Raw genomic sequence first — 14,965 nt, forward strand, 5'->3', positions numbered from 1 at the left:
ATTAGCTGTGCCTTCCTGGCTGATTTTTTTTTCTTGAGACCTGTAAATACACCATTGCAATAAATCTACTAAAATAACTGAATTTTCATTTTTTCCATGTCTTGTTTGAACAGAAGCCCCTTAAATTGTGGTTAAATATTTATAAAAAGGTCATAGATTTATCAATAAACTGTAGATGGCACTCCAAGTTCAAGTCTACGCCAAGACCTTGGCTGCTGGATTTGTAGCTGTTAGTGATCTCAAATGTTTGCAGTCTACAGCAACATTATCTAGCAATAGTCTTTGATGTTACACTGCTACAATGCTTTACTGGAGGTGTGCTATTGGGGATTTACAGTAAATAAAGCGAATCAATTACTGAGCTTGGGCAAACAGTCCATAAACAGGACCGAAATAGCCAGCCTTTTCTCATACAGGGAAGAAACTCTGGACATAAACTGTGTTTTTTTAACATCCTAAATACAAGTGCACATAAATTTAGTATAAGAAGTCTAATTAACCAGTACAATCCCAAGTGTTCACGTCACAACTGTGTGCTAAATTTACCCACGATTCTTCGCAGCAATTTACACCCCATGTGCACTTGTTCAGGCATGTCAATATACATTAGTATTACTTTTTTTCAGGACCAAGGATAGCACCCGGGAATTTAGAAAGTCATTTGACAATCTTAGCATCCCACAATGTCTTCTGTGTGTTATGTTGTATATAAAGCCTGGCATCATTCCTTTGTCTTTTTTTATTATCACATTGTTATATAAGGGATTATTACACCTATAAAATGCCTTCAAACAACATTTCAGTCCTTTGGAAGTATGTATCCATGAAAAATATTCTGATCTAATGAAACCTCTATTGATTAAAATGGCTCCATGACTTCAGCATCATAATAAGTTGGGAATATTTTATCATAGATAATGACTGGGGTTCCATTATCTCCCAAACTCTTTTTCAAAGGGCTAAGTCATAAGTGGTGCCAATTAGGAGATTAAGTAGTGTAATTGGCTAAAATAACACACACACACACACACACACACACACACACACACACACACACACACCATCTAAATGTAGCTTTGAGGCTGACCAATTCCTTAATCAAGTGATGAACTTGGCTTTAAATCTGTGTAATTACAATATTTATCCTGCAATGAGCACAAGAAGATACTACATTTATCCTCTGCCATTTTTCATTGCTGCTCTTAGCCAGTGATCTACTTGTAAAAGAGAAAATGCGGATTCAGGAGTCACGAGAGAGAAAGTATATTGCAAGTTCAATACGACATCTGTGTCAGCAAGTGCAACACATCATCAATAAAATTAGACAAACTTGCTGCCACAGACATATTATGCCAATATGTCAAATTTTAGATTTGCTTGCAAAAAGTGTCTGTTGGATTTCTATATGAAATCTAATATCTAAGAACAATTTAGATGACATAAGCAGTTACTGAGTACTTGAATATTCTTTACACTGATTACTCTTTTATTTGTAATTGTGATTTTTTTTATGACTACTTTTACTTGTACTTGAGTAACATCATTTTAAAGTAATGCTACTCTTGAGTGAAATGTTTGTTTACCCTACCTCCCTCTTTGTGTGTCTCTTTGTGGGTCTGTTTTGCAACTGACAGATGATTAGCTTAGGTTACACCTGGCATTTCACTTGAAGTCAACTGGCTTCTGCTCCACCTCACCCGTGACATAAATGAGAGCAAGCTGCATAAATATGGCTAGATTGAAATCAAAACATGACCATGCATCACTGTGAGTTTAATAATCAGCTGCGCGAGAACAAGCAGCTGTCCAAACTGTGTATTTGGCCCCGAGACAAAGCAATTCATTTCAAGTGTCTTCCTCTTCTTCTGGAATCAATCTGAAAATCAAGGTCTTTGATATTTGTCTTCATGGAGCCAATTTTCATCCGTGAGGAGGCCCAGAGGCCCTTGACGGCATTGCACCTTAAAGCAACTCACAAGACAATACTGTGCCGAAATGGATCTATAATAACGTTCTCTCTGATACAATTGGTAGTGAAGCAGTGCAACCGCACTGATTTATCCTCTTCTGACGATGCGGCTCAGATGACTTTTGATGTACACAGAACAAGAGCCCACCAAAGACACTCAAACATATTTAGCAGGGAGGTGAAAACCCTCACCTTAAGAGACAGACAGTCAAATTCTAACTATAAGAACGTCACATGGTGGAAAATGAACAAATCTTTGGAAATCCTTGGGGTGCTTATTCAACAGGTCCTCAATGATTGATGATAAATTTCAAATTTAAAAGCCACCCAAGTTTAAATTAAAATGAACCCTATTTGAGTCAATCAACTCAAAATGCACATATGCTACTTAAATGGAAATGTGTGTGGTAAATCAGGGGAGGATATACAGTATCTGTTTTTCTTTGGTAGCTTACTGTAACCGTCTGTTGCTCTACTCGGGGACATGCATATCGATGGCTTTATAAACATGACTACGGAGCCAGTGGTTAAATATTCAAGTTCCTCCAGGCTAATTTGTTTAAACAAGTGCATGAACTTCTCGGCAGGGCAGCAGGCCCATCTGTCCTGCAAGCAGGTAACGTCTGGGGGAAAAGCACTAATCACCACAACATTTACAGTGCTTACACAGTCACCCTGATTAGGATTCTGCACAGCTTGACTGCTAAAGTGTAGTTAGTGCCAACTAAAGCTAAAATACACACACACACACACATGAGCAACAGGCTCATTTAAATACCAATTTGGACAACATGCAGATGAATTTCCAAAAATTAAACATGATGAAAATGTAAAATATTTTTGTTAGTAGTTTTCAGGAAGTAAAACCCATTTCTTGAATAATTGTGAAAGAGAACATTTTAAAGGCTTTCCCTCATGAAATTAAGATTATTATGTTTGACAGATTATAAAATCTTAAATATTCATAGAATCACATTCAAGAAAACAGCAAAGGACGACCTTAATTGTGCTTAATCTTGCATCACCAGGTAACTGGCAATAATTCTATTTTAAAAGTGTCATTGTCTGCATGTAAATGTAGCCATCGGCACCTTTCACAAGTGGAGGAACCACAAAAGGTCATTTGAAAGGAGCTAGTTGCTTTATAAAGCTTACTTGGATTGGAAGGAATATGTTGGATTTAAAAAAAAAAAGCGTACAAGATGCATTGAAAATGGCAGCAGGGAAATAATTGTCAGGATTCAAAAATTCACACAGAAAAATAAATATTGGCTGTAAATGTCACGTCACTGTCTTAAATTTCTAGCAAAAAAAATAATGTATATAAGCAAACGTTGTGAAATGCACCACTATTTGGACAATGGCTGTGAGTTTCTATGATTTAGCAACTCAGCAACCGATTAAACTTTAATTTTAATTAAAAAAATAATGAGAGTCTTTGGGAGATTGCCATGTGGTTCTTTGCCAAGCTTTCTCTCCAGCCATCTTCACTTGCTGTTTAGTTACCGTTCTCGCCACTTTTCACGCCCTGCATTTAATCAAAACAACCGTATTTCTGCACGTGTTCTGTCCCACTCGACATTCTGAGAGGGTCTTTGAGCACAGCCACAACGCAAGCAATTTGAGAGGCTCCAATCCATAGAATCCGCAAATCAAATCATGCATTCCTTTTTTTCCCATCAGCCCCAGAAGGCATGAGCGGACTCAAGCAATTAGCGTCCATTTGTTGTAGTATTGGCTGATTGGAATTCAGTTCAGGCTGGGGTCAGCAGCATGAGACCTTTTATTCAGCCACTGTAAGCTAAATAGAGACGCTGATACCAAGAAGGCTCAAGACCTGTGGCTGTGTAATGAGGCAGGAAAATACATTATTGGGGGGGTGAATCAGTAGAAGAAAAAAAAACCTCCGCTTTTGTCAACTACAGCAAAAAAATGCTACAATGACCAAATAAATGCAGTGTAAAATGTATAATTATACAGCTGATTATTTATTCATTTTCCCCTTTGTATACACCGTCTACATCCGCCTGGTATTGATTTTGGGGTGAGGCTTCAGTGACACAGTGAGATTTGATGAAATTGCTGTAACAGTGGCCTGCTCGCATCTTATTCTAATTGGTTTATGATTTATGGAATCCTGTGACTCAATAACGCCTCATAATGGAAAAGCCGGGTCTCACGTCAACACTGCGGTGAACTTTAATGTGGTAAAGCATTTTTATTTTTTGCGAGTTGAGTGCACAAGTACGGAGCTTTATGGATTTACTTTGACCGCTTATCCATTAAATCCCAATTTAAAAACTGCCTCGTGCTGCTGTTGTATTTTTGGCAGGCATCATTTGGTTTAGCATGTTCAAGGTCACTGCGAGTGTCGTCAAGACAAATGGTGTTGCTATGCAAGGTTCAAGTCCAATGAAGTGCAAACACTGTCAATTTACACTCCAATTAGGACGGCTATGGGTGAGCAATTATAACGATGATTCTGATTTTACTGCATTAAATAGAAACGCATTTGATTGTAACCTAGCTCCACACAAAAAAGGAATCCTTTAATGCAAACAATGATGCATTTAGAGTTCTTCTGGGGAAGAAAAAACAAGGTAAATTACGTACTGGATTCTGTTATTTGGAGCAGATAATTCTCCTGGACGGTTACCATAGAAATGGTAGTTCAGCAAAATTAGCCAAAGTAACTGAAGCTGCAGTTGAACCCGGTTGATTGCGATTCATGACTTCTCGCTCTGTGTGGCCATTAGATACAACTTGTCAATCGGATACTTCCAGGCATGCAGCCTTTCTTTTTTTTTTTTCCTGATTCAAGGAAAAGGGCCAGGATTTATAAACACACACACAGACAAGGCTGTAAACTTGTTTAACGACTTTATTGAGCCATCTGTTCAGACAGATCAAAATTCTTCCGGGACTGAGTGTTAGACATTTGACATATGTTTGGCTCATTTACACCAATTGTGAGTGAACGTCAGGAGTTTCAAGTAAAAAGATTAGTCACACTTTAAATCTTAAACATTCTTACCTGTTGTTCATATAAAAAAAAACATCCACATACCTGTCAACTTCTGCCGATAACTGCCCTTATAAATGATTATGATTCCCCTTACAAACCCCCCAAAAACCTTACAAACACCGTACGAGTCGTCGCAGTTATCGGCAGAGGTTGACAGGTATGCATCCATGATGTATTGATAGAAGTACTAGTAATATTATATCACTGTGGTTCAGTGATAAGCACATCTGCTTTTATAGTTTGTTGTTTTTGTTTGAATGGGGACAGGTGGGGACAAAGAACAAAAACATCTCGCAAAAAAAGGGGTGATAAATCAGTCATCAATGATAATTTCAACTATACATAATCCACCTACCAACCACAATCATCATAATAACCATTATCATAACTGTTAGCATTGAATATTCTTCTCTTCTACTCCCCAAGGTAAATTGCAAATATTTTTTTTGTTTAGAGCTCAACTAATATACTCAATCGGTGTCGACTCAGCAAGACTGAGCTGTACAGCTGTTTTCTGTGCCATGTCACTTCCTGTTTTCCATCACAAATATCAGATAAGGTTTCTACAATTGAATTTAGAAGCACTGTTCCTTCACAATATTCTTCGCCACTATGCACATGTTCTCGGGGAAATATTGCATTTTCCTCGATGGAATTGATCGTCGTTTCAGTTTTCTGTTATGAGAGAAAAGAAGTATTTCATACAAGAGACATTTTGCAGGGGGAAAAAAGCTTTATTGTTGCAAACCATTTTGACATGTGGGCTTGGTTATGTAACAGCGGGTGAGACTCATTTTCAAAGAAATGCAGATAAAAGAAAACACATTTGATTCCAAGTAAGTCTATATACAAGGGAAAAAAAAATCTTCACTGTCTGATAGAACACAGTGCCATCCTAAGATTCTCTCCACTGGCCCCCTGTTTTTGTCAGCTCATCTTCGGATAAGCGCGATAAAAAGATTGACACAATCATATTTCACTTAAATGTCTCTCCTGTGAAGGAACTACCCGGAGGCCACTTTAACTGTCAGTACATCCTTGCTGCACTGTGATGGAATTATATTTATTTTTCTGTATACACAAAGTGTGAAGTTTGTGGTTGCTTGTGGATTGGAGTAAAAAAACTAAACTTGAGTGACAACTAATTCATTATGATCTAGCCTGTCAGATGGTAAGGATAATGAAATAAAAAAAGGGGTAGTTAAAATTCTAAGAACCAGCATTTCAATTTGCAAGCAAGTTGCAAATTAGACGCAACTCCCCGAGCAGACATCTGTCATTTCATTTTTATTCTTCTCACGATCTTTTCAAACATTGCACAGAAAGTTATGGCACATCCAGACGAATTTAAAGAGCAGAGGGGATATTGTCCAAGCTGAGATGGCATCAGGCCATCTTGTTTTTAATCATCCTTACAGAAAAATGCTTTCTCATCCTTCGACTAAAAACATCCAGCTCACGCCATTCATTCTAATTGTCCAGGAAATTGCCACAATGGAGCATTCAACCTGTTTCGAATCAGGATGAACCTGCCAAGATGATGTGCCTTTTGGCCTTTCGCTCCAGATTGGGTTATAAAACAGGCAACAGAATGGCCTATTACATTTAATTTTTCATTCGACAGCTCCTCCCCCACATCAACAAAAAGACAACACTTAGCTTTGGCTTTAGTGCTTGATACTTATCTTGAATAGATTGTAACTTTTTGAAGGTGGCACTTATGAGAACTGAGCTCTATTTCATTATTAAACGGAAAGCCATTATAAGTGGACCCCAACACAGACTCACAAGCAATACATCATATTCAAAATAATGTTTATTGGAAAAAGGGAGCATGCCAGAAAACACAAGACAAGGTAGAACAAAAAAACAGCATAGCTGAATCGGCCAGTATACTAAGGAAAAAGCACAATAGGCTAGAAAATGCCAAGGAACAAAGACATTTTTTTGCTGTTAAGCCCCCCAAAAGACCGACTATTTCACCCTCTCTCAACACATTGTCACAATCCAAACTGTGTGTTACTTTGTTGACGTGAATATCGGATACACCCTTTGTATTGGGTCTCATTTTGTGTAGTGATTTGTGCACGTCGTGTTCTTATGTGGTCTTTTAAATATTATTGATTAACTTTAGCAGTCAGTCAAGTGTTCACTAAACAAACAAGCAAGTCATCAATCTGTGGGCATTTTTAATTTTTGAGAGGTCATTAATATTTCATTTTGTTTTTCTCTAAATCTCCACGATGTGTTTTATCAAAAGGAAAAATCCATTTTGTTTGGGGGCTTGGCACAGGGGGAAATTATGTGTGATGCAGCATCATTTTTCTCTTTTTTTTCCCAAGTTGACTCCTTACCGCTCTTCTTAAACCTGTTGTATATAGTAATAATCATGTTTAGAAAACACAAAATAAGCTTTTGGTCAAACTATGTGTAGGCATAAAAGTGCCAAACAAAGGAAGTCGATTTGGCCGTGTGCGAAACTCAGTAACAAAAAGAGTTATTTTATTTATGCAGCTTCCAAACATTAATCTGTTAGAAAATTTTTGCCCATTTTGGCTTGTCCTGTCAGGCATCAACACAGCCAAGAATTTGGATGATTTGTTTGTCAGTTTTTACGTCAGTTTCTCAGTCGAGAATAGATGTGGAGATGGTTAATCGGAGGTTGTAATTCTTCTTTTCAGAGTGCACGTTTTCCAGTAAAACGGATGCATTTATTTGTCATAAATGGATGACACACTAACTAATTCCGGTGATAGCATTGACCATGTGAAGAAATAGGATAGACATCAAATTTATTAGTTGTTAAATTCATTTCTGCAATGTAACAAGCCGTGACTTAGTAAGAAATACACACTTTGTTTTATCAGAGTAAAAATGCCAAACCATGCGGAACGAGATTTATTTTTGAGACTTTGTGTAAAGCTATTCACGAACAGAATTGAAACAAGGTTAAAGACTCACATGGGAGTTGACAATAGACGTGATGATTTACATCTCTCCCAAAGGCCTCAATGTCACAGCTTGTCCTCACCAAAGTAAAAAGATCAGCAACAACAAAAAGCCAAAATAAGTTTCCATTTCTTTAGTAGATAAACAGCATAAATAACAATGTTTACATTATATTATAAAAATTGTCTAATGCTCATCTAACTCATCGTGTTTCTTTCTTGGCTGGCAAATTTAAACACTAAAGTCCTAGTTTGCTTAATCAAAACCCATTTTACCATCCAAATGAACCTAATAATTTTAGTTATGGAAAAAAATCAGTTTTAATATTTTTAGTGTTGAAAAACTTTTTCATTAGATTCTAATAAACTCTGATAAGCTTCATTTTTAGTCTTTCAAAAATTCAACTACGTACACATCTTGTGCCAAAAATCAAGGCTAGGGACTTTATTCTCCTAGTGAGGGCCTATTAGCAATATTGGAAAACTCATTACAACTGGAAGGAAACTCAATTATGGAAGAACGGTCGATGTATTATGCACTACAAACAAAGATGTTATGACGGAGATTGAAAAAGTAATGCACTACAGTTTTCCATTTGAAAAGTAATAAAAACACTGGCCACCAATCTAGGGTGTCCTCTGCGGTACTCGGCCGTTTGGTCGCCGGACTTTTGGTCGCCGGACTTTGGTCGCCCGGAAGGTTATTGATAATTACCATTTAAAACTTATTGCTCAAATTCCCTAAATACAAACTGCGAATTATTATTTAGTCATACTTAATGCCCTATTAATTATTAGGCTAAAGAAAAGCTCCAAATTTCCCATACTTTTATTGTGTTTTGTTGGAGAACTTGTTAAGACCCTGACTGACGTCCCTTCCTAAAGGGACAACTACATACAAACTCTTATACACTCACACGTCCGCTCAGTGAAACTGCTCAGGGCCATTGTTGGCTTTTATTGATGCGTAGACCGTGTCGCCCGGGTGAATATAATTTTGAGAGCTGGTTTCAACAGTAGATATTTAGATATAAAACTCTCTCTCATGAATATAATTTTGAGAGCTGGTTTCAACAGTAAACTCTCTGTCATGTTGTCAAACGTCCAGCGACCAAATGTCCGGCGACCAAACGTCCGGTCACGTCCTCTGCCTGGTACCAATAGTTACCCGAAATAGGCCCCAGCACCACTTGTGACCCTTGTTAGAATAAGCAGTTTTGAAAATGAATAAATGAAAAGTAATTAAAAAAAATATAAATCAGTTTGCGCCCGATTTGTTTAATTTATTTCCTGGCCCGTAAAAAGAAAAACAAACTCTCAAGCAGTGTTAACATACATTTAACAAGACAATTGTCAAAACTTTGGATTGTCATTCAACTAATATGTTTAATTCAAAGTGCATTTGCTTCATAGTTCTGATATTTCCAAGTACATTTATCAAACATTAGAATGCTACGCTGTTATTTATATTTGACAACTCCTCCCCTTATTCAAATTGAGTTGTGCAATAAAAAACCTGGCTCTCGTGTGATGATTCAAATCGTTTAACATAAACTACTTCCAATTCTCTTTTGTTAATTCCTCCATCATCTTTGAGAAGAGTGTTTCCCCTTTGTCTTTCTATTGTTCCCCTATGGCTGGTCCTTTTTTTTTTATCTCTGAAGACAAATCTTCACATTTATCTACTGGAATTGTCCTAAATAGGCCAGAAACTGCAGTGCAAAATCATTGCTACTGTCATCATGAGGGCAGCAATGTTGTCTGAAATTAAAGTGTACTTTTATGGGGAAGCCCGAAAGCATAAAAAAGGGTTTGGCCCATTTTAACACATGATTTATTTCCCCCATAAAGTGTGTGAATTGCAAAACCCGATTTACCAGAGGTCTTTTAGTATCGCAATATAAGGCACAATGTCCGAGCAGATTTGGTCGTATTTTCTCATGCTGTTTTATTCTGATAGCCAAGTTTAGTCACCTCATTTACATATTTGCTCTGCAATTACAAAATGAATCACTACCGGAACTGGTGCTGATTGACGTTAAACAGATACACAGCAAGTAGCTGAGAATCAGCTTTTTATGTGTTGGTGTGAACTGTGGAGACCAGCAGTCAGGAGGAAGCACATCTCGTCCTTTCACAAAACGTGAAGACACTGAATAACATCAAATCATGGTGAATTTAACATAGCGGAAATAAAGATCCAGCAGATTGGACCGTGTGCGGTCGATTGGTCACCGGTCTTTTGGTCGCCCGTTGTCGCGGTCCGGGCGACCAAAAGACCGCGACCAAAAGACCAGCGACCAAAAGACCGACGACCAAAAGACCGACGACCAAAAGACCGGCGACCAATCGACCGTGTACCGATTGGACACAGGTCTTTCTCTGGCTTTAATGAGCTGAGATATCACAAGCTCTACGCTCGTATTAAGGCACAACCAAAACCAGCACAACTAAGTTGAGTAATCTCAAAGTACCAAAATAATCATGAATCGAAATAAAACCATATGAAGGCATGATAACTCAGAAGGAATGTTTTTGACATACACACACAGCTGTAGGTAAGGCAATATAGTCCAACAACCACTACCTGTGACAGGAGTCCTTCAATACTAAGTGCTAGCGCAACAGGTGTGCTGCTAGGCCCCGCCTACTTTGGCAACCCAGGTGATGCAAAAGAAGAAAAAAACTGAGAGCAAGACACAGACATAACAATTTTATAAAATTTGTTTCAGCGGGACACAAGATTTGTCAGCATCAATACTGTTACCATGGAAACATTGTTTAAAGGCCTTGCCCACTGTTTCATTTACAAGAAAATCCATTCAGAGCAATCATGCCGAAGGATTAGTGAGAAGATATTTTGCCTTTTAAAACAACAGTGACTTCTTTTCTTCACTGTCTTCCCGTCTGTATATAAATGTGTTATTTTGTATTGTGAGAAAATATGATCGAAAACACTGCTGCATATGAGGTGGACAGCATATAAATTTGAGACAGCGTGAAAGGTAAGCTGTCAATTAAAGGAGAAAAAATGTTTTCTAGCACACTAACTCAAAAAAAGTGGCATAGAAGAATGAAGATGTTGGCAAAAGTCCATGAATTCAATATTAAGAGAAAAAGTAAGGCCATGACTAAGCTTTCCAAGGTCTGGGCAAAATAGAGCTAAGATAAAGGTGACCGAAATGCAGGCGTATTTATTCTTTAGCTGTTGCAACAGTAGCCAGAGAACATTTGTCTTATTTGGACTCCGTTTGTTTTTCTTTTGTTATTTTGTTTTTACTAATTAACATTTACACCAAGCCACAGCAAATGGTTTGTTGAAGAATGGATTTTAAACTTGTTATTTGTTGTTCCTCACATCTAGCTGCTTGTGATTGGTTTTCGGTCAGGCAATTTACAGGGGGTTGTTAAGTCAAACGGCGTCCAATCATGTTGCAATCATGTTGCAATCATTACACATGAGAATGTACTCCTTGAGAAAAAGCCATTTGACACTTTGTGTTGTTGCTGTTTTACATGTTGATGTCCTTGCTCCATTTTAATTAGCTACTATTTTAGTACATAATTTGCTCCGATGCCTAAACTGTGATTAAAAAAAGAAGCAAAAAACATCTTGGAAAGGCTGACAAGGAGTAGGTAAGTGATGCTCTAATAAAACTAAACATGCTAAACATATTTCAATCATTTCAATCAACTTAAAGACCATATCACTAAGTAAAGACACACAAAGGGAAATGTTGTACACAGACATGTTTGCAAGAACACGAAGCTGGATTTATGGCTTCATTAGTTTGTGTTTGGACCAAATTGGACACCAATGACAGGCAGAAGGTTAAAGTCTGATAGAGATCTTTTAAAGACCTGCTACAATTCTCCCTGTGTCCAAATAAAAGCATCAATCAAGTGAGACAATATGATAATGCACTTTTGTTGAGAAAACCGACTTTACATATCACCCCATCTCTTCCTCATTTTATTTCACTGAGTGATATTCAGTGACAATATAATCCAATTGTGTGAAACAACAGCACATCACTTCCACTATGTATATGTTGGATGTAAATGGGTGTATTTGTGCAGTGTTTTCTCTGTGGGACTCCTGACTTCTTGTGTGATGAGAAAATACTTCTTTCTCTGTAGGCACATCTTCTAATTGTGTATCCGTACATGAATTGATTGGGTAAGATTGTGTAAGATTGTGTAATGGCGTGAATGGAGGATTGACTTTAAAATAGTTTTGGACTCACATTTTTCATGGGTTTTTTTTGGAATGTTGGGGCATTTTTGTTAAATGCATATTTTAACAAACAGAAACATTGTTTATATTTTCTATCATTGTATCTAAAACTCAGATATTGACTTAAATTTTGGAAAAGATTGGTCTGAAAGGGCTGTGTAACACTCCAAATCTTTGGTCATGCACATGGTTAGCAATTGCTCTGCACACCCAAGCTGTGTTGAAAAAGAAATCACGTGTTTTGCTTGCAAAATACAAGTTTTGACCTTCAAAGTAATCTATTTCTACACTGTTACACTTCCCCAGCCTGCCCCATTACATTCGTATCTTCAAAAAATAAAAATAAGAAATATACTGACTTACCTTGCAAGGGTTTTATGTTCAAGTACATTTGTAATCTGGAAGTTATATATCGCTTGATGGGAAGTGCATTCAATTTAATACATCTCTTGGGAGAAAAACCTTAAAATCCTCTCAACCTTCCTTAACGGACTTTATTTTAATAAAGTGCCCCCGTTGCGACCCTTTCAACGCTTCCGCGTGCTTTCAAAGCATAACCAAGGTCAAGCAGCATTATATTGATTAGTAAATCCTTTTAAAGTCATGATTCTACTCTTCGGAGTGGCTCTTGAGGGAGCAATTACATAATTGAACTTGGGAAAAGTATCAGAATATACTATGAAGTGAAGTAGAAATCATGTGTGCATATTTTTTATTATTCAACACACTCACGATAAATAAATTACGAGATCATCTCAAACACTTTTCATTACATCTCATGTGTCTTTATATATAGTAATAACCTCTCACATTGCCTCACAAACTCCCCACTGGAAAACTCATTATTCGTTGTATGAATAGTTTAAAATTAATAGCGCACAAAAGGATATAGGATCGAATAGATACATATACATGAGGCGATTATTGGGAGTAGAGGTGATAAATAATGTGATAAATGATGCTTTTAATAGGCCCACCAAAATTTATTGTCCAGAAACTCATTTGACTCAGAAATAAAAGTACTTCATGCAGTACTGTCTGAAAACATAAAACTATTTAATGAGGTTTAGCAATATTGTTAATGTAAAGCACTTTTGCTGTTCTTTTATGAGGATTTCTACTTTGTGCCTTAAATGTGCTTTCTAAAGTGAATTAGGTAAACTAAATAAGGAAAATTTCATACAGAAACAAATGAGTTTATTGCTATTTTTAATTTAGAAAGTACAAACAAATCATCTTATTGACCTCACTAATTTTGAACTGTAAAATATTACATTCATAAATCTTCTGATTAAAGAAGCATTTCAAATACATATAGATATATTATTGAATGCAAATTGATGTGGAAAAGATTTTCATGTCTATAAAAGGTTGCAACGTAAAATTACATGTGTAATAAATTGCTGTTTATTAAAAAGGAATGTGAAAATATTTTCATATTTTCTATCCAAATTTCAAGTTTGTTAAAAAGCAAATGTTTTTATTTTTAATGGACAGACATCTTCTCTAACAGTTTTTTTTCATAAGCTGCACATGATTATTTACGCAGGTTTTTGTCATTGACAAAATGTGTTATTATGAGACCCCAGGAAGCTATTAAGATTAAAATTAGCTTTCTTGTGAAAAAAAGAGAATATTCTTTCATTTTGTAGATTGGCTGTGGATTTAATCATGTAACACTTGATTCTGTGGGTCTTGGATTGGATTACACAAACAGGTTTAAGCAAGATCACTTTTCGTTCAGTCATTTTTCTTAGATGAGAGTTTTCTAACATAAACATCCATTTAAATGTTACATTTTCATTTCAGTGTTGCCCAAAAGCACTAGTTTTGCCTAATTATGACACCGCAAACATTTCCCTCCACCAATGCCAAGTGCTATTTCCGATCAGTACAACACAGTTAGAGCTTCCTTTCATTCTAATGAGAGGTTTTGTATCCTGTTACAAGAAAATTGAGCAGAAGCCATAAATTTGGTCCCCTTTAAATGGCCTGTATCTACACATTAGCTATCAGCGTCATTCCCCCCTGTGAGATGGCTTCTCAGACTCAAGGCTGATACGTAATTGCTTAAGTGCCACTCACTGTGGATCAGTGACAGAACACCTTGATCACATCAGAGATGAGTGTGCAATTTTATTTAATGATTATTTTATTATGAAGCCTTCTCTGGGTTTGCAGTCGCGCTAGACACCAGAAACCTTTTATTCCTTGTGCATACTGTAGTTTGCCCCGAGGAAAACTCACCACCCCAACTAATGAACACCATTGTCAGCACTGGAGTCATTCAAGGTCTTTGTCGTTCAAAAATTATGGTCAAAGGAGGCAGCAGAAAAGCATTTAAGTGACAAAAAGGCTTTATCAGATCCAATTCCAATGGCTGTAGTTTTTTTCTTTTTTCTATTGTAACAACATTCATAGCCATTGAGGTTTGAGGAAGGCAGCAGTATCATGTGAAAAGATCATTGATTTAACAACATCGATCTTCTGAGCTGCCGTGGGAACAAACATTATGAGACAGTTGAACTATAAAAAGGATCTCATTAAAGCCACTGATAGTTTCTGTCTTTAAGTGCAAAAATCCTATTTAGAGTCCCATATTGGAAGCACTGGCTTCTATTAATACATGATCTAGGATAAGAGTCAATATGTAAACCTTAATAAAAACATGATTACCCTTACAAATATTATTTTTCAGTGTCAAAATGTGATAGAACAGCAAATAATCTTTCGCTTGCAATTTTTAACACTAAGATTTTCGATTTTATTCACCCATTTCAATCCAA

The sequence above is a fragment of the Stigmatopora argus genome, chromosome 8 (genome assembly GCF_051989625.1).
Source record: "Stigmatopora argus isolate UIUO_Sarg chromosome 8, RoL_Sarg_1.0, whole genome shotgun sequence".
NCBI classification, from domain to species: domain Eukaryota; kingdom Metazoa; phylum Chordata; class Actinopteri; order Syngnathiformes; family Syngnathidae; genus Stigmatopora; species Stigmatopora argus.